Genomic DNA, 19,765 nt, shown 5'->3' with positions numbered 1-19,765 from the left:
TTCTCCTCTGCCAAATCTCTTTGAATTCCTCTTCTACTTTTAAGAGCTCCTGTGATTCCACTGGGCTCATTCAGATAATCCAAGATACTCTCCTTATCTTAATGTCAGCTAGTTAGTAACTTTATTTATAGCTCCAAATCACTTGGACATGTAATATAAAATAAACACAAGCCAGGCCAGGTGGCTCATGCCTATAATCCCAGCACTTTGGCAGGCCGATGCAGGAGGATTACTTGTAGCCAAGATTTTGAGACCAGCTGATCAGCAAAGTGAAAGCCCATCTCTACCAACAACAACAACAAAAAAAAAAAAAAAAGGAAAAAAAGGGAGGCTGAGGTTGGGGGATCACTTGAGACCAGGAGTTAGGAGGCTGCAGTGAGTTAAGTTGATTGTGCCACTACACTCCAGCCTGGGCAGACAGTGAGATCTTGTCGCTAATAATAATAATAATAATAATAGTAATAATAATAATAATAATAAGCACAGGTGTGACAACAGAGGACTAAAGTCATAGGGATAAAAATTCTGCCCATCACGGGCTGGTTGGAACACAAAAGCATCTCAGAGCTGTGTGATTTCTGGGAATTATTTGGCTGATACTTTCCTGGTAGCTCCTTGCATGACCTCACGGAGCCTAGTCCTATCCTAGTGCAGTTTACTATTTAGCAATAGACTCAAGGGCTCTCTTGCATAGATATCTGGAGGTGCTTCTTTGTGTAGTTTAATTTTCTCTGGTACTCTCCCTGCAAATTGCAGCTGTCTTGGGCTCCTAAAACTCTTACATCTGGCTCCTGAACTCAGTGAGTCTGACATGACTTCCTTTAGTTTCCTGTTGCTATACCATATTCAGAAAGTATCTTCAGGCCAAAAACTGGGAAAATTGGTCTCCAATGTTGAACAACAATAATTTCATAGAGGTTTTGCAGTTTTCTGTTTGATTATGGCTGGAGTACACTTCCAATCCAGTTTCTCTATCATGGCTAGATAGGATTTTTTAATGTAATGTTTCACCAGTCACTTAGAGACATTATTCTTTTGGACATTCCAAAAATCCCAAACTTGGCCAATGTGAGGTCCTTCAAACTGGCTGTTGTGTTCCTCTGACATTCCCCCATTTGTTTTTGAGCATTTATTTGCTCCTTAGCAATCAGCATGTCTTAGACTCACCTTGTGCATTCCCTGTTCAGGACTGGGATCATCTGTTCTCCTAACAGCCATGCTTTCTTTTGGTAGGAAATGATATTTGGAAACCAAGTTCTGGGCATTAGGTGTGCACATTGCTACTGGGATGTATTTATGTCAGGAATTTTCAGAGAATTGTTAGAAGTTTAAGGCATTTTTAATCAAGGTCAAGTCCTTGGGCTTTTTGGAATGAGACTTAATCCCAACTAAGAGCAGAAAATTCTCAATTTATATCTTCCAAGAACTTGAATAATTGGACAATCACATTTTTTATATCTAGGACAATAGATTAATACCTGGAATATGGCATTATTTTAGGAGAAAGTTACCTTTAGTGAGGGTTTATATTGAAAAATGTCATCTCTATTTCAATTTATTCACCTTATATTTTATCTAAGCATTGGTTCTGGTATGGCGGCATTATCTCCTTTACTCCCAAGACATTTAGAAATGTGTCTTGGTCATCAGGAGAGACTGCTATTGGGAACTGTTGCCTTAGGAGCCAGAGATGCTGAATGTCCTGCAATACTAAGGACAGATCTGCATAATAAAGAATTGTTTCTCCCCTAATCCCAATCATACTTTATTTATGAATACAGATTACCCAATAGTTTCAGGTTAAATTATAGAGCATTTGAATGTATTTTGATACACTTACCTGACTTTGGGTAAGTTGCCAGAATAAGGTCATTGGGCTTGGCTTGGAAATTATAGATTTTGTCCCACATTTCTTTTGATAATATTGGCAAAGGGACTCCACCCACTTACACAATGTTCAATAGTCTTGACTTCTTTTCCAAAGTGTGAGCGTTCTTCTCAATCTGTGCCATTGGGAATCTGGGACTGTTATTGTAAACCCTATTTAAAATAAAAAAATGTGTTTTATGGCTCATAGTTAGGGTTGCCATTCTACTTATCGCTGTTAATTAGAATAACATAAAGCCAATGAAAGCTAACATATGTAAGCTGCTAAGAAGTTACTTTACGTGTATTATTTACTTAATTCTCCTGGCAAACACATAAAATAGGTAATATTTTCTTTTGTTTTCTAGATGAGAAAGCTGAGGTCATTACAGATTAAGTAATTTGATAAATGTAAAACAATGAATATTTGTTAGAACTGAGATTTACACCAAATAGTCTGTTTCCTAATCCATGTTCTAATAACTATATTGCTTTTATGTTAGTAGAAAAAAATGGTAATGTCTCATATATTGATTTATAAATTTCAGAATAATATTTTGTATAATTAGAAATGAGATCATTGTATTGAAGAAAAATCAAAGAATTGGTTTTAAGGGGCTTTCTAGCGTCAATTTTCTTGTTTATTTTTACAGTGAGAAATAATTAAAAAACAGGCTTCTATATAGTATTTGTTCATTTTGGGGATCAGTTTTTCAACACCAGCCACAGATTTACAGCAAGAAAAACTTTCATATATCTATAAAAGTCTACTACTTCTGGAAAATTGAGATTAAGTTGGGGTATGTCCAGATCATTTAATCTCACTCTACACTGAAGTCCTGTATTCCATTTGGAAGAAAAAAGAAGATTCCTTTCAGGATCAGTCTTATATTAGTTGGCAGAAAAGAAACTATTGAGACAAAAAAAAAGCAACAAGAGTATTTAGGGTAAGAAGGACATAATAACTGCAAGAATATGTAAACGCTCAGTATTCAATGCCTTTCTTATAGTTGACATTGAATAAATGTTAATTATTTCTTAATTATGGGAGGAAATAGTAAACATTTAGCAAAATGTCTAGATAAATGCATTTCTGTAGTTTGTTAATTAGTGTTCTTGGAGGAAGGGATTCCATGGTGACATGAACTTGAGCACTTGCTGGGAAATATACAGTGAAACAGGTTTACTTCCTTCAGAATGTCTTAGAGTCTTAAATTCATTAGAAAGCATTTTGAGTCCCTAAGAGAACATTCTAGTTTGAAGCATTTTCCACTCGTGAAACTTTTTTTTTTCAAATAGAATTCTCAAAGAATTTGCATTCTTTAAAACATACTGTGGAAAATTCTGACCCTGTGCATATCAAAGCAGTGGATGGCTACAGTGTTGAGATGGCCACCCTGATCCACTCTGAACCTGTGGACTTGTTCCCAATCCAAGCAAATTCTCAATATTTCATTTACTTTGGGCAACACAACCCAGTAAAATGAACTCATTGGTTTCATTTTAAGGTGCAATGTGGCTTTTTTCTATGAATGTGTCATATGCAGTGCTTAGTCATTTTGGAAGCAGTACAAAGCATCAGTTTTTTGTAATTTCCCTAGTTGGGAACACAAAATTAATACACTTTTTGTATACCATTACAACTATAGCTCTCCTTCGGCAAATGTAAGGCTAGGTGAACCTGAGAATAAACAGCAATATGCAGAATGTATGCACAGTCCTTTCATGTTCAAAGAGGCCTGAAGGTTTGGGTTCCTTTCTGTGTCTCATCTTTGCAGTACTACCCAGTTGCTTTCATTGGCAGGCAGGAGGTGCTCTGAAAGCAGCTTTGGGCAGATGTTTAAACTTTCCCACCAGTGTTCCTTCCCTATCATGGACAATGTGTATCTGCCTTTATGAGAAATCTTGGGAAGTGATTTGTTGCTGAACTCCACTTGAATGATGGCTATTCTTTTGGGCAACAGCAAAATGCATTAATGTTCTGTGCTTTGACATTCATTTTACAGCAGTTCCTGTAGAAGTCAACAGTCCTAATAATTACTATAGACTCTAAATGTATTTCATAGTTTTGGCAGTTCACTCTTTCATTCAAAAAATATTTTTTAACACCTACACCATGTGAACCTAGATATAAATTAGTCTTAGGAAAGACATTGGGTATGAACTGTGAGCAAAATGCATCTGGCTGTCACCTTCACAGAATCTATAGTCTGTTCATAAAGCCAATGAGTAAATAATTGCATCGAGAGAGGAGCATCATGGAAATAGAAGCAAGATGTGTTAGGAAGGCATGAAGCAGGGACACAAAACACGGGGTGTGGAAGGAGTCAGGGTAGTGTTGCTGGAGGAAATGATGTTTGGGCTGAAACCTGGGGAATGAATTTGTTTTATCCAGATGGAGAGGGGGTTCCAGCCATGAAATGGGCAAGTGTATGCCATCATCAAGGAAGTAAACCATGCTCAGTATGGAAACAGCACTCTCTGCAGGGGTCCTAGAGGAGCATGCTAGAACACCACCAAGTGCTGTCTTGGTGACGTCGCTAGATGTCAAAAGTAATGCAAGAACCTAAGTGGAGCCAGCCAGGGAAAACAAGTCTTTTGGCCAGGCATGGTGGCTCACGCCTGTAATCCCAGCACTTTGGGGGGCTGAGGTGGGTGGATCACCTGAGGTCGGTGGATCACCTGAGGTCGGGATTCAAGACCAGCCTGGCCAACATGATGAAACCCCGCCTCTACTAAAAAGTACAAAAAATTAGCCAGGCGTGGTTGTGGGTGCCTGTAATCCCAGTGACTCAGGAGGCTGAGGCAGGAGAATCGCTTGAACCCGGGAGGTGGAGGTTGCAGTGAGCCGAAATTGTGCCATTACACTCCAGCCTGGGCAATAGAGGGAGACTCCATCACAGACAAACAAACAAACAAGTCTCTTAGGAGGAGGAAAAACTAGACTGGTTTTAGATTTTCTTATTCTAATACCTAGGAGCAGAGGAAGTGAAGCGATGTCTACAAAACTTTCAAAGAAACAAAGTACAGCTGAAGAATTTTATATGCAGCCACTTTGCATTTCAAATGTAAACAAAAATGAGCATGTAAGAACCCAGGAAATTTAGCCTCTATCCCCTCCTAAAAAATAAACAAAAGATGCCAAAAACCTTGGAGTCAAAAATCCTGTATTTGCTCACATCTTACATCCAATCCATCATCAAACTCTGTCAAATCTACCTATAAAATTGCACAACAATCAAAGAGGGCTTCAAGTTTCGATTGAGAGTCAAATTCACAAGAAATAGTAGCTTTTCTGGACACTCAATTTTCTTAGCTTTGAGAAACAACACAGGACATAAAACAGAGCATAGACAGCAAGAGCATCATAGGTCTTGTGACTTCTTAGGGAAGCTTCTAATGTTCCCAGTCATTATGCTTGGGCATATGCCTGCCATGAGAAGTGAGACTGAGTGAGGTGGTGCTCACCACCTCAGTTCAGGAAATCACCAGCTTGGGAGTGCTTAGCTTTAGCACTTTCCTAGTGATTTATCCTCCTCTTCAGTGCAGCTGTATCTCACAAATTAGCAGTCACACAATAAACTATCTTGAAGCCAGAAAGAGTGTATTGTGATAGTGACACCAGGTACACAGTGATCCTAGTAGAGCGCTTGTCTGTCTGTGATCTGGTACACTATGTACTTCTTCAGCTTAGTATCGCAAGGAGTTTGACCTGTGGTCTGGTCAAATCCTCAGGTGTCTCTGATGCTGAAGGAGTCCACTTGTACAAGCTTTCCTCTCAAAAACAAGGAATATTTTCCCATATAACCACCTGGTCACCTCCCAGTAAACCTCCAGCATCTTTCCCTGTACTGCTGAAATTGCCTCAAGACTTCCTGCCCTGCCTCACACTGGCTCCCTACAGTTACTCTCCATACAACAATCAGAAGTATCAACTTTCCATATGTCAGTGTATGTCTTTCCTTTGGTAAAGCCTTCTGGTAACTTCCACTCTCACTCTGAGTAAAAGCCAAAGTCCTTACAGTGCCCATGAGATCTTGTGCCCAGCCCAATGTCAATGCCTTCCTGCACTGGCTGAGCTCCTTGCTCCCCTCTGCTTGCTCTGCTCCAGCCACACTGGCCTCCTGGCTGTTCTGGGACACCCCGCCCGCTCCCATCTCTCCTTCTTGTGCCTGGAACGCTCTGCTTTCCCATAACCTGACTTCTTTTAGTCTCTGATTAAATATCTTTTATTCCACCCCCCCTCCCCAGGCAGCCTTTCTCTGGCAACTTCATCTAAATAATAAGCCTCCTCTGCTTTATTTTTTCCTACAGTGTTTATCACCACTTGATATAACATATTTATCAGTTAACCTGTTATTGTTAATGTTAAGTGCATAAAGGCAGGAGCTTTTGTTTTCTTTTCTGCAATGTCTCTTCTCTGGTGCCCAACACAGTGCTTAGCTCCCTGTGGGTGCTCAGTAAAGATTCCTTGAATGAAATAATGTATCTACTCATAGCTCTCCTGTGGGCTGTCTATATGCTTAGAGAAGTAGTTGGAGAGATGGTCAACTCTTAAGCTAGTACACGCTGAGTCTCCAGCAATTCATCACTTATAATTTCAGTTGTTCTATCCCTGCATTTACTTTAGCTGTGGGCTTCTTCCCGTGTTTTTCTGTGTTCACATTTGTCCAGTTTTTGGTACAGCAGGTTGCTCTGAAACCTTGATTCTCTGATGAATCTAAGAGGAGTTATGAATTTTAAGTTCCAGTTTTTCTTGTTTTGGGAACATGAGTAACCTCTAAGCTGCTTCCATTTTGAACCACAAAAGGGAAGTTCTTCCTATTTAATTTATCTAAGGCTAATTTTACTCATCTGTAAATGAAGCTAATATTTATTGTTACTCATAGGATTATTAAAAGAATTACATGAGAAAAAGATTCAAGAAAGTTAGCACAATGCTTGCACAAATCAAATGTCATCTTTTACCAAATAAGTGCTATGAGTGTTGGTGTTACTGTTATTGTTGATAATAGTAAGTTTAACCAGACAAGAGGAGGCAAAGAGGTGAGTCTGCAAAACACATCTTCAACTAGCAAAACAACCTGGAGCAAGAGAAGCAGCAAATAGAGTAATTCATAGATTTTATATCAAAAGGGTGGAAATCACAGATTGATGTTTAGAACATTCAGACCTTCATCATAGAGGAATGACATCACATTTGAAGTTGAGAAAGTAAACACACACACACACACACACATTAGAGACACATCGAGGAATGTACAGATCCTGCCTTCTCCTCGCACTATTAAGATTTTTTTTTCCTTGCCTACCCTTTCACTCAGGATGCGTGCCTTTTCCGAGTTCCAGCAAAATGTAGGGGTTTTCGTTCCAACCTCTGAATGGCTTGGGTGTGAGGTCTCATCTCCTGTGTCCACCTGCTCACTACAGCCAAGCCTGGATCTGTGTGACTCATAGAGTGTCCCTCGGGAGGTTTTGGGAAATGTGGAATTTTGGCCTGTCCAGATTTTAGCAAAATCCCAGGGGTTCAATGCACCTTAAAATTGGAGAAACACTGCTCTAGGGAATTGCACAATCAACAGCCCCTCATCCCCTTCCCACACACTACCCAGGTGCAATCAGTAGCAGTTTGTGCACTTTCATTCTGGTTTTTAGTTCTTTCCTTTTACTGGCAATTTGAGATGTCTCTTTCTTTATTCTGTTGATTTTAGTCATTCCTTAAATCCACAAATCCACAAGAGATTTGTGATATATTTCCTAGAATTTCTGAGTGTTAACATGGGAAATTATGCAAAAAATCTAGATTTCCAAATTCTCACAGCCAGAAGTCCAATTTGTCTCTCTTGGGGGTTTATTTCCCGTCCATTTATGTACTCACTTACATCTACACCTTGCCAGGCACTGCATTAACATTTGCAAATACAACGAGTAGAGGAAAGAGTTGTTACAGGAAAAGAACTAGGAAGGAAGTGGGTAGTTATGGGAGACCTAGGGAAGAATCTCAAGACCCTCTGCCATTCTGTGTAATTATTTTCCCCTTTCTCCTGGGACAGAGGGAAGAAATAGACTGGAAATTGTTGTGAACCAAAATTATACACAGCCATCTAAGTGCTTTTCTGGGAAAGAGCAAATTCCACCCACTGCCACACAGGAGAGAGTACGGGACCCTGGAAAATCTTTGTTTGAGGCATCTGTTTGCTGGGAGATGCTCTGACAAGTCTTCACTTCCACTGTGTAAAGAGAATAGTGATTGGGACTTCATATGCCAACAATGTTGCTCTGGAAAAATACCTCATGGGGTCAGAACACATCAATCCCCACCATAGAAAAAAGTTGTAAAAATTTTTGCACCAGCGTTCTGCCTGTGCCCCCTTCCCTCCCGGGTAGGCCAGGGCAGCTCAGGATCAAGGGTGTTCAGACTTCAGGGATGCTTCTCTTCGGAGAGATAGGTGAAAGTATGGGCAGGAGTTGACCTTATCAATGACTATCGTTGATGAGGAACAAAGGCAAAAGCCCTGTGTTTCATCACTGCCTGGTATCACAAAACATTTCATTGAATGAAAAGAATCAAAGTAAGATCTGTCTTACAGAGGAAAATCAATTCCAAATTTGCAGGGTTCTAAGACAAGGGTTCTTAACTTTTGTGTGTCATGGAACCCTATAGTAGTCTGGTGAAGTCTAACACTCCTTTATCAGAATAATGTTTTAAACATATTTATATATGTGTGTGTGTATGTATATATATATGATCATTTATATTTTACATATGAACTCAAAGGAAATTTGTTGAATTATAAGTATCAAAATATTTTAAAATAAATGTGCTTAACATAGTCATACAAATGCTTCTCATAAATCTATTAAACAGTAAGAGCTAGCATCAGGTCTATGAAAACTACTATAACCTATAAGTAGTCAAGACCCTAAATGGTATTTTATAACTGCAATGTGGTGAGACATATGAGTTTTCTATGGGCACAACTACATTTATTATTAACAGAAATGCTACATGTCAGAAGTCAGTGCAAATAATACTGAATAATAAATACTTTTTTTCTATTCATTTTTATGCACTGCCCTTAATTCTTTTCTTAGTCCTCTAAGGCAAGAGTGAAGTAAACACTTAAAAACAGAGTGTAAAATGAAATGTATAAAAAAGGTATCCCAATGACATATTGGAAAGAAAGAAATACAAGAGGCAGCTGTAGCTCATGTGCAGGGACATCTGCTGTGAGTGATTCTTTTCCAGCTGGTAAACAGGGGCCAGAGTCAGCCAGGTGGAGGAAGTGAGAGAGGCTCTGCTCAGGCACACAGCTGTGAAGGGTGGGCTGGGGTGGGGACAGGAGGAACTCTGTTTTAAAAGTGATTCCATGTAGGACCTGCAGGACAAGCCCACATGCATAGAGCCGTTCCTGGATTTCAGGAAGTTGTCGTGCGCTGTAGAGGCTGACTGTGAAGTCCCCAAAGCTGAAGTGGGTACTGCCTTTATGAGGTGGGATTCATTGAGGAATCAGCAGAAGAGGCTTCAGGAGAGGAACAGGAGTCCAGTGAGGACACTGACAGGGACCAGCAGAGAAGGGCAGGGAAGCAGGAAAGGACAGCATCACCGAGGTCATGCTAGGAGGAGGTGTGAGGTGCCCATGTGTTCCCCAGAGCTCAGGGCCTGAGCGGAATGGTGACGTCATAACGAGCTTCCTTCCCTCAAGTCAGAGGCGATGCCAGCCTGCCTCGGTTCCCTCCAGGATGAGGCCAGTGTGGAAGTGCCCCTGTCAGTATGAGGAGACTGTTCTGACAATGCACAAATGGTGTGGGTCAGCCTGGGTTTGTCAGTTGTCATAATAATTACCAAACTGCATACTTCTCATTTTCCAGCATTTTTGTCTTACCTGTTTTAAACTTCAAAACAGTAATTAGTATTATACCTAATTTTGTTAATGTCAGGATCGATGGCCCATCAAATTGTGGGTAGAATTAGATTGCAAAACTCAAGAGGTTCCTGCAGCACTGACCTACCATTCTGCAGTTTGGGGTACATCTACAAATTAAGAGCTTGTCAGAGCCCTGCCCTGCTGTGGGTAATTTCTACTCCTTCCCAGACACACCCTCTGCTTTGAGTAGGGCTTTCTTCCCTGGGGTTCTCCACTCAAGGTGCTCAGAGGCCCAGATTGCTGGACAGCAGGACAGGCAAGCCCAGCAAGTGGAGTCTTAACTCCCAGAAGGTAAGTGTTAAGCCTGAGCTAAACCCCATTGAGTAAGAGCTTGCCTGGCCTTGTTGGTTCCTGACACCTGTCCAGGGCTGCTAGGGCTGTGACCCCTCCTGGCCTGTCTGGAGGCAGCCTAAGGAATCTCTTCTTCAGCTGGATTCTCAGGAAGATGTTATACAGAACTGAGGCCAAGATTTGTTGCTTGTTTTAATATATACAAAGTATGTGGCATGGAAACTTGTTCTCAAATTGCGAAGTAGCCATTTAGAACAGTTACATCCCAGAGTTAATATGCAGCTTTGCTCAACATTAATATGCATCTCTGGTCAAAGTTAATAGGTAAGTTTGCTCTTCAAAGTTCATATGCTGAAATGCTCTGTGAGTATGTTCCCTGTCTGGAGGTGCCTTCAGGAGTTTCCTCCTGCTTCTGTGGAAGGAACCTTGTAAATTACAGCAGCCCTGCTTGGTGGCGAGAAGTTCCAGAAACCTCTGCAGGCATCTCTTCCTTTACTGCTTTCAGGGTACTAACTGCCCTGATGATGAGAGTTTGCAATGGAATATCATGCCCAAGCAATGGAAATTTCTTTTTCAAATGAATGTTAAGTGGAAAAAGCCAGGTATAGAAAGAAAAAGACCACATGACATCACATATGGGAGATAAAAATGTTGAACTAACAGCAGCAGAAATTAGGGTGGTGGTTCCTAAGGGCTGGTAGGGTTGAGAGATTTGCTGAAAGGATAAAAAGTTTCAGTTAGTCAGGAGGTAATTGTACAACACAGTGAGTATAGTTAATAACAATATATTATTAACATTTGCTGTAAGTAGGTTTAAGTGTTCTCACCACAAAAATAAGTTGAGTGAGATAATGCATAAGTCAATAAGCTCTATCTAGACATTCCACAATGCATGCATACTTTAAAATATCATATTGTTCATCACCAATACATACATTTTTATTTGTATATTAAATAAAGTAACAACTCAATAGCTATAAAGGATTCATGAGGGATTAATCTGTGCTGAACAGTTTGCAGATATCCCTATTTTAGTTCTTGTAACTACAAAAAGTAGGCACCTGTTTTGCAGATAATGAATTAGGTCTGAAGTCATTCACCTAATGAGTGACAAGGCTGAGATTTGAATCTCGGCCTGTTCCTCTGTAGGTGAAGCTCTGGAAAGCTTTGCATGGTCCCCAGGGGAAGAGAGACCCCTTCATACTGGGGGCAGCTCTAAGCCTGCTGCTCCAGCAAAATGGAATTGCAAAGTACAGTCCTGCCTTCAGCATCTCCTTCATCCTCTCAGCCCATGAGGAGAACTCACCAACAAGGATAGGTTTCTGATTTAATGTCACCTTTTCTGCAAGGAACACTGAACACCTTCTGAAGGTGCATGGGAAGTTCAGATCATGCCTTACCTGAGTTTCTACTCTATGTGAAATAAATGATTGAATTTAGAGCCCCAAAGCCTGAAGACCTCATGGCATTTTGTTTTGTTTTGTTTGTTTGTTCTTAGAGACAGAGTTTTCCTCTGTCACGCAGTATAAAGTGCAGTGGTGTGATCATAGCTCACTGCAGCCTCAAAATCCTGCATTCAAACAATCCTCCTGCTTTAGCGTCCTGAGTAGCTGCGACTACAAGCACTTGACACCATGCCTGGCTAAGACCCCAAACCTTAGGCCATTGTTTTATATATGATTAATGAGCATTTAATGTTCTCACCCTTTCCACCTTCTGGTGGTGGACAGGCACCAGAGTGGGACTCTAAGCTGGCGAGGCTTACCTGGTATCTCACGGTCCAGGTGCCCTCAGTCAACACAGGTTCCTGAAAACTCAGTGCCAGGTCCAGGACACTGTGCAAGCAAGAGCACAGCAGGTGAGGATGTTTTTGACTGTCCAGAGCTTTTAAAACTGACAGAAGGCACTGAGTGGGGGTGTTAGGCTTGCTTAAGGCCTGCAGTAGGAGGATGCCAGGGGAGGACTTTGCGCCTGCTGCCGTGTTCTGCCTCCACTTGACCCTGATGTTTTCCCCTGGGTTCCAATCTAGTCCCAGCCCTCTCTGCAGCCACCACAAAGTAGAGGACCCCTGCTCCTCTTCTGCAATTAACCTTAATTATCCTAGTGGACCCTTAATTGAACTAAAGGGCTTCCAATTCCAGCTCAGTTCCTAGAAGGGAACAGGCATAATTCCAGCCTGTCACCACTGAACCATGGGCAAGGTACATGCTACTGTGTCTTCCCCGAACCCACTGTAGAATTGGGTTGAGGGCAGAGTTCCTTTTAAGGAGCCACAAGGCTTATAACCAAACCAGATGTCTCCCATGTCCCACTGTGTGTAGATGTGTGTGTGTGTGTGCATGTGTGTGTGTGCTCCATAGAAAGAATGTCATAGTTGCTAGATGCAGTGGAACACACTGTGGTGTCAGTGTGGGTGTGGAAATGGGGGGACAGCCTCCAGAGCTTCTGGTCTTGCACCCCTCATCTGGTGCTTAATTAAATTTCCATTTAGTGAGCTTACCTAGTTGTCGATTTTACTCTTCTTATAGCCAGCACCGCTGTGTATTCTATATTTAAGTAAATATTTACACAAAATTTATTTTAAAAATCTCATATGTTTGCATCTGTCAGTCCAACATTTTGCAAGACTCCCAGACACCACTCTACACTTTACCACCAAACTACAATTTGAGTTACGCTGAAATAAGAACTTTTAAGCTGCAAATTCTTTTAAGTTATTTTTATTGGCAAAGTTGAAAGGCTGACATAATTGTAAAGTATTGGAGGATCTGTGGAAATAGAAACCTCCATAGCTGATTATAAGATGAGGTTTTTAATTGTTCTCCAGTTAGTTTTATTGAGTTAGATTTCTTGGACTTTGTTCATTTTGCCTACATTTTCAAATACTGGCACAGCTTTCATTATAATATTATTTTCTTTCCCATTACTGTTTGTAGAAGCTGTATATCCCTCTTTTCATTCCTGATAATATTTTATTTGTGATTTATCATTTATCAGTTAATCTGAGAAAATGTTTTTAAATTTCTTTAGAAAACTAGCTTTTGACTTTTGGCAGATAAAGAGACTCAGCTATGTCAATATTTCATTTAATTGAATATTTTACTCATTTTAAAAAGGTTTTAAGCAATTTGATAAAAATAATAATTATGGTTTTGCTATTTTTTAACTATTATTTTAAGTTCAGAGGTACATGGGCAGGTTTGTTACATAGGTAGACTTGCATCATGGAGATCTGTTGTACAGATTATTTCATCGCCCAGGCCCAGTACCCATTACTTATTTTTCCTGATCCTGTCCCTCTTGCAACCGTCCACCCTCCACCCTCCAAAAGGCCCCAGTGTGTGTTGCTTCCCTCTATATATCCATGTGTTTTCACCATTTAGCTCTCACTTATAAGTGAGGACATGGGGTGTTTGGTTTTCTGTTCCTGTGTTAGTTTGCTGAGGATATCGACCTCTGTAATTTATTTTAAAAACTTCTCTTTAACTTCAGTTAAATTATGGGTGAGAAAAATCCCTGAAGTGAGAATAAATTTTTATGCCTAGGATATCATGTAATACCTGTTTTAGAAGCTTTGCAACGTGTTTTTTGTTTGTTTGTTTGTTTGTTTGTTGTTGTTGTTGTTGAGACAGAGTCTCACTCTATCACCCAGGCTGGAGTGCAGTGGCTCGATCTTGGCTCACTGCAACCTCTGTCTCCTGGGTTCAAGTGATTCTCCTGCCTCAGACTCCTGAGTAGCTGGGACTACAGGCGCGTGCCACCACACCCAGCTAATTTTTTGTATTTTTAGTAGAGACAAGGTTTCACCGTGTTAGCCAGAATGGTTTTGATCTCCTGACCTCATGATCCTCCCTGCTTGCCCTCCCAAAGTGCTGGGATTACAGGTGTGAGCTACCGCACCCGGCCTTGCAACACTTTTAAAATCCAGTTGTTATGAGCTAGGTCAGGTCACTTGACACAGAGGCTTAGAGCTTACAAACCCCGAACAACTTGATTACTCACTACAGAGAAAGGTAAAAGATTATATAAGTGTTATGACAAATGTGAATATCTCTGCACTTGCCCTCTGTCCTGTCATGTTAAAGTTGAATTTCTGTCCAGGTCTGTTTGTTAGAGAGAACGCAAGTCTTTTTCCTATGGAAGGTATCAGTTGATCTTGTTAGACATGCCTTTTCTTTCTTCATCTGGAGAGAGGTTATGAGTTAGTATATTAGCTTTGAAATATTTGTTGTGAAAACTTATTTATTAAAATATTTTGTTATAGGGAGCTACATTTGTTACATTATTGGTTGGAGAAAACTGTGTATATTCACTTAGAGTTGTAAATTATAATAATTTTAAGATGCTGATTTTAGTCATCAGTCATGTGTTAATTCAGTCTCTATGTGGATATAACTCTAAGTCATTGATATGGTTTGGCTTTGTGTCCCCACCCAAATCTCATGTTGAATTGTAATTCCCAATGTTGGTGGAGGGACCTGGTGGGAGGTGATTGGATCATGGAGGAGGATTTCTCCCTTTCTGTTTTGGTGATAATGAGTGAGTTCTCTCAAGATCTGGTTGTTTAAAAATGTGTAGCACTTCCCTCTTTGCTCTCTCACTCTCCTCCTATCACGTGAAGAAGTTTATTGCTTTCCCTTTGCCCTTCTGCCAAGATTGTATGTTTCATGAGGCCTCCTCAGCTGTGCCTCCTGTATAGCCTGCAGAACAGTAAGACAATTAAACCTATTTTCTTCATAAATTTCCCAGTCTCAGGTAGTTCTTTATAGCAGTTTGAGAACAGACCAATACAAAATGTTGCTACTAGAGAAGTGGTGGCATTCTCTAGTAGATAACTGAAAATGTGGATATCTAGAAGATAACTGAAAATGTGGATGTGACTTTGGAACTGGGTAATGGGCAGAGGTTGGAAGTTTGGAGGGATGAGAAGAAGTCAGGAAGATGAAGGAAAGTTTGGAACTTCCTAGAGACTTGTTGAATGGTTTTGACCAAAATGCTGCTAGTGAGATGGGCAATGAAGTCCAGGCTGAGGTAGTCACAGATAGAGATCAGGAGCTTATTGACAACTGGAGCAAATGAGACCCGTGGAATTGTCCTGCTGCTCTAGGGATCTGTGGACCTTCGAACTTGAGAGAGATGATTTAATGTATCTGGTGGAAGAAATTTCTAAGCAGCAACATGTTCAAGATGTGGCCTGGCTGCTTCTAAAACCTTATGCTCATTTGCATAAGCAATGATCACTTATATTTAAAAAGGAAGCAGACCATAAAAGTTTGGAAAATTTGCAGCCTGACCATACCACCTGACCATGTGGTATAGAAAAGAAAAACCCATTTTCTAGGGAGTAATTCAGGCTGCCTGCAGAAATTTGCATAAGTAAAGAGGAGCCAAGACAATGGGGAAAATGTCTCCAGTAATTTCAGAGACTTTCACAGAAGCCCCTCCCATCACAGGCCCAGAGTCTAGGAGGGTAAAATGGTTCTGTGGGACAGGCACAGGACCCCACTGATTTGTGCAGCCTCAGGACATGGCACCCTGTGTCCCAGCTGCTCTAGCTCCAGCCTTGGTGAAAAGGGACCAAGATACAGCTTGGACCATTGCATTAGAGAGTGCAAGCCCCAAGCCTTAGTGGCTTCCATATGATGTTGGGCCTATAGGTGTGCAGCGATCAAGAGTTGAGGTTTGGAAACCTCCACCTAGATTTCAGAGGATGTATGGAAATGCCTGGATGTCCAGGCAGAAGTCTGCTGCAGGGGTCGAACCTTCATGGAGAACCTCTACTAGGGTAGTTTGGAGGGGAAATGTGGGGTTGGAGCTCCCACACAGAGTCCCCACTGGGGCACTGCTTAGTGGAGATGTGAGAAGAGGGCCACCATCCTCCAGACCCCAGAATGGTATATCCACTGACAGCTTGCCTGGAAAAGCCACAGGCACCCAGTGACAGCCAGAAGGAGCTTCAGGGGCTGTCCTGCAGAGCCACAGGGTTGGGGCTGCCCAAGGCCTTAGGAGACCACCCCTTGCAACAGTGTGACCTGGATATGAGACATGGCGTCAAAGGAGATTATTTTGGAGCTTTAAGATTTAATGACTGGTCTGCTGAGTTTCAGACTTGCATGGGACCTGTAGCTCTTTTGTTTTGGCTGATTTCCCCCTCTTGGAAAAGGTCTATTTACCCAATGCATGTACCCTCATTGTATTTTAGAAGTAACTAACTTGCTTTTGATTTTACACATTCATAGGCAGAAGGGACTTGCCTTGTCTCTGATAAGACTTCAGACTTGGACTTTTGAGTTAATGCTGGAATGAGTTAAGACTTTGGAGGACTATTGGGAAGGCATGATTGCGTTTTGAAATGTGAGAAGGATATGAGATTTGGGAGGGGCCAGGGGTGAAATGATATGGTTTGGCTCTGTGTTCCCACCCAAATATCATGTTAAATTGTAATTGCCAATGTTGGGGGAGGGACCTGGTAGGAGGAGATTGGGTCACAGGGGTGGATTTCCCCTTTGCTGGTGATAGTGAGTGAATTCTCATGAGATCTGATTGTTTAAAAGTGTGTAACACTTCCCCCTTTGCTCTTTTTCCTTCCTGCTGCCATGTGAAGATGTGCTTGCTTCTGCTTTGCCTTCCATGATTGTAAGTTTCCTGAGGCCTTCCACACCATGCCTCCTGTACAGCCTGCAGAACTGTGAGTCAATTAACTCTCTTTTCTTCATAAATTGTCCAGTCTCATGTAGTTCTTCATAGCAGTGTTAGAACGAACTAATACACTCATCTGAAATAATTTTATATATTTCTTTTAAATTACAAGAACATAAGAGAAATTCAACTTCAGCTGGAAGAAATCAAGCTGCAAGTCCAAATAAGGAAGCAAGGTCCAATGCCTTTGTCTCTTGTGCAACCAATGAGCTCCACCTATACAAGATGGGCTTCAGTGAGTACATTTCTTTCCTTTTTGGGCATGCTCAGATAAGGAAACTTGCAGAAGGGGGCTTGCCTAAGACAGACCTGCAGCTGTATAAATAAAAAGGTTACACAGGACCAGAAATATCTGCAGTGGAAAATTCTATCTCCCGACACATGCATGCACAGTAAGGGAAGTGAAGCAATATGGAGTAACTCAGGCTAAGGATCCACATGCACACTAGAGGGACAGGGTGGAGATAACAAAAATTTGTCCGTTATGCAAACAAGACACCCACCCCTAACCAGTTTTTAACACACTATGCAGATGAAACACCCCACCCCATTAGCTTGTTTATAAAAGCCTTTATATTCAACTGTGAAAGGCAACCCTTTCAGGCCCCCTTTCCACTGTGCAGAACTTTTATCCTTTGCTTATTAAACTTTTGCTCTTGGTGTCCATGCTGTTTAATTTTCTTGGTCATAAGACAAAGAACTCCAGGTGACACCTCAGATGACACTTCTCCAGTGATCCTAGACTACGTCATTTGTGGGGGATTGTCTGGGATTCACTGGAAAGATGAGTAGGAGTGGACCTCCAAACTCTTTACTTTTACTTCCAAGGCTTCTTGCCCTCATTATTTTTTCCACAAGATCAAAGAAAATCCTGGGCCCCTGTCAGCCAGTTAAAATCTTGTAGAGCAGCTGTGAGGTTTACAATATTTAGGAGACAGGCTTGCTGGAGAGGACTCTGTTAATACCCCATTGCCCCCAGGTGTTGGGAATGTTGGCTCTGTTTTAATCCAGTTTCCTTTCACAGAAGACCTGGCTGTCAGGTGGGGTTTGAAGGAGGTCTTGGGGCAGCTGAAGGCATCTGGCTGAGGGCACACCTCAGTGTTACCTGAAGGCCCCTGGACTAACTGCAGCTCCCAACAGCCTGTCAGGGTATTGACACTAGGTCTTCAGACTTTCCTATTGCATTTTCTTTCTTTCTTTTTCGTGGCTATTATGTCTCCTATTCCTTCTTTGTGTGCTATTTTGAGGGAGCTTTTATAGCATGGGGAGATAGTCTTGTTGGGTAAGTTAGTAGGTGCCTTAGTAATCAGGAATGTAACTCAAAGAATTATTGTTTTGTGATTTCCTAGAAAAAGGGGAATTCAAGATTTCACTCTAATTTTTCACCTAGCAAGGGCCTTTTTGTCCCCCAGTGACAGCCATTCATGGCACTTCATAGGGGGATATTTCCCTCTGAGTGAATATCCCTTTTCCATTTGGGTTGTTTTTTCTCCATGTAAGAGCTCTGCACTACGCAATAAATTTAAACAGTTCCTTTATGAGACAAGTTAATTTTTTTCTGATAGGAAGCATACTGAGTGGACAGCCTATCAGGCCCCAAATCTCTCTTTCTAACCTCTGCCTGGAAAAAATTGGGGCTCAGAATTTTTACTTAACATTTCAGTCCCTGCCATTCCCATCAATCCCATTGAAATGGAATTTTCTCCATGGGGTGGGGTGGGGGTTGCCCTACTGGCCCTTTGTCCAAAACCTCTAATTCCCTATGTTCTTTCCCTCTTATGTCCCTCTATCAGTGATCAGGCCCAGTTCCCTATTTGTAGGCAGAAATCTCACTTTCAACAGCTGGGAGGAAGCCACCCTGGCAAGACAGATTTTAGCCTCTGTGCTATCCCTATTAGAGGGAGGACACCCATTCAATCTTTATGTTCTTTTGGGGCACCTGTTCTGCATCCAGCTATGCTGGCATTTATATAAAAAGGGGAATTTATGTTTGCAAGTCAATCAATCCTATTCTTTGGGATTTCAATATTTCATTATGGCCATAGCAAAGGAAGCCAGGGATAGTATTAAAACACTCCCTCCATTAAAGGGTTTTGTGCAAATCCAACTGCTACATGATCTCTCCTGGTCCCCTGTGGTAACTTTGAGGCCTTTTGGGTCGAGTTGGCCTAGGAGACCAACAGGGAATCAATCAATAGCAGAGAGATAAGGCAAAGAGAAGGTAAGCATGACTACTCCTGTCAGCTAGCTCCTTCGGATCTGTGGGTGAAGGTCATGCTTGCATCCACGGGCAGCACCTATGATGGTCACTGGGACCCAGAGGAAACAGGAGGGAAGAGGAGAAGGGGAACACCCTTTTCTATCTTTCTTTCCACCCTGGGTCATTCCAAAAGGAAGAAGGAGAGTAAGGGAAGCCTTTTCTCCCCTGTTTTTCTAGACGGGTAACAAACTATCTCCAGCCTGTACTCCTTTCAAGTGCATCCTGAAACATTACAACTCCTTTGACTCTCAGAATCTGAAGAAAAAGCACCTCATATTCTTTTGAGCTCAGGCCTAGTCATCTTACCAATCGGGGGATGGGGAGGCCTGGCCTCTTCAGGGAAGTGCTAATTTTAATACTCTCTGACAATTAGATCTTTCTGCAGATGAGAAGGCAAATGGTTCAAGGTCCCCTATGTGGCAAACCTTCTCTGCCCTGTGAGATAATCCAGATTTTTGTCAATGTTGTAAAATTGACCTGTCCCTCTTGGTGGTCATATTGGGCAAACTCACAGTAGACAACTCCCCAAAGTCTGAGAAACGAACCTTTCTGGAAACCTTAGATGCAGTTCCCAGGCTCCCCAGCCCTTACTGTCCCCGCTATCTGGGCCCTCCTCTCGCCACATCACTGGCTATTCCAGTTCTACCTCCCATGGAATCCCCGACTTTGCTGTTGCCCCTACAGGAAATTCCTGATGGATGTGGTGCCACTAGGGTCCAAA

General features: G+C 41.6%; 1 long non-coding RNA gene across 1 annotated transcript in view; it reads right to left on the bottom strand.

The window, feature by feature from the left end:
- Positions 1 to 10,317: 10,317 nt before the first annotated feature.
- LOC129030540 (uncharacterized) overlaps positions 10,318 to 19,765 on the bottom strand; it is a 29,466-nt gene continuing 20,018 nt past the window's right edge. Inside the window, exons 2-3 of the long non-coding RNA XR_008500696.1 lie at positions 11,851 to 11,920; positions 10,318 to 10,800 (exon numbers count right to left, since the gene is read on the bottom strand). This is a non-coding gene — a long non-coding RNA (uncharacterized LOC129030540). The remainder of the gene's footprint in view (positions 10,801 to 11,850; positions 11,921 to 19,765) is intronic.

The sequence above is a fragment of the Pongo pygmaeus genome, chromosome 12, assembly GCF_028885625.2.
Source record: "Pongo pygmaeus isolate AG05252 chromosome 12, NHGRI_mPonPyg2-v2.0_pri, whole genome shotgun sequence".
Lineage (NCBI taxonomy): Eukaryota > Metazoa > Chordata > Mammalia > Primates > Hominidae > Pongo > Pongo pygmaeus.
This window is presented reverse-complemented; position numbering and strand designations above follow the sequence as displayed.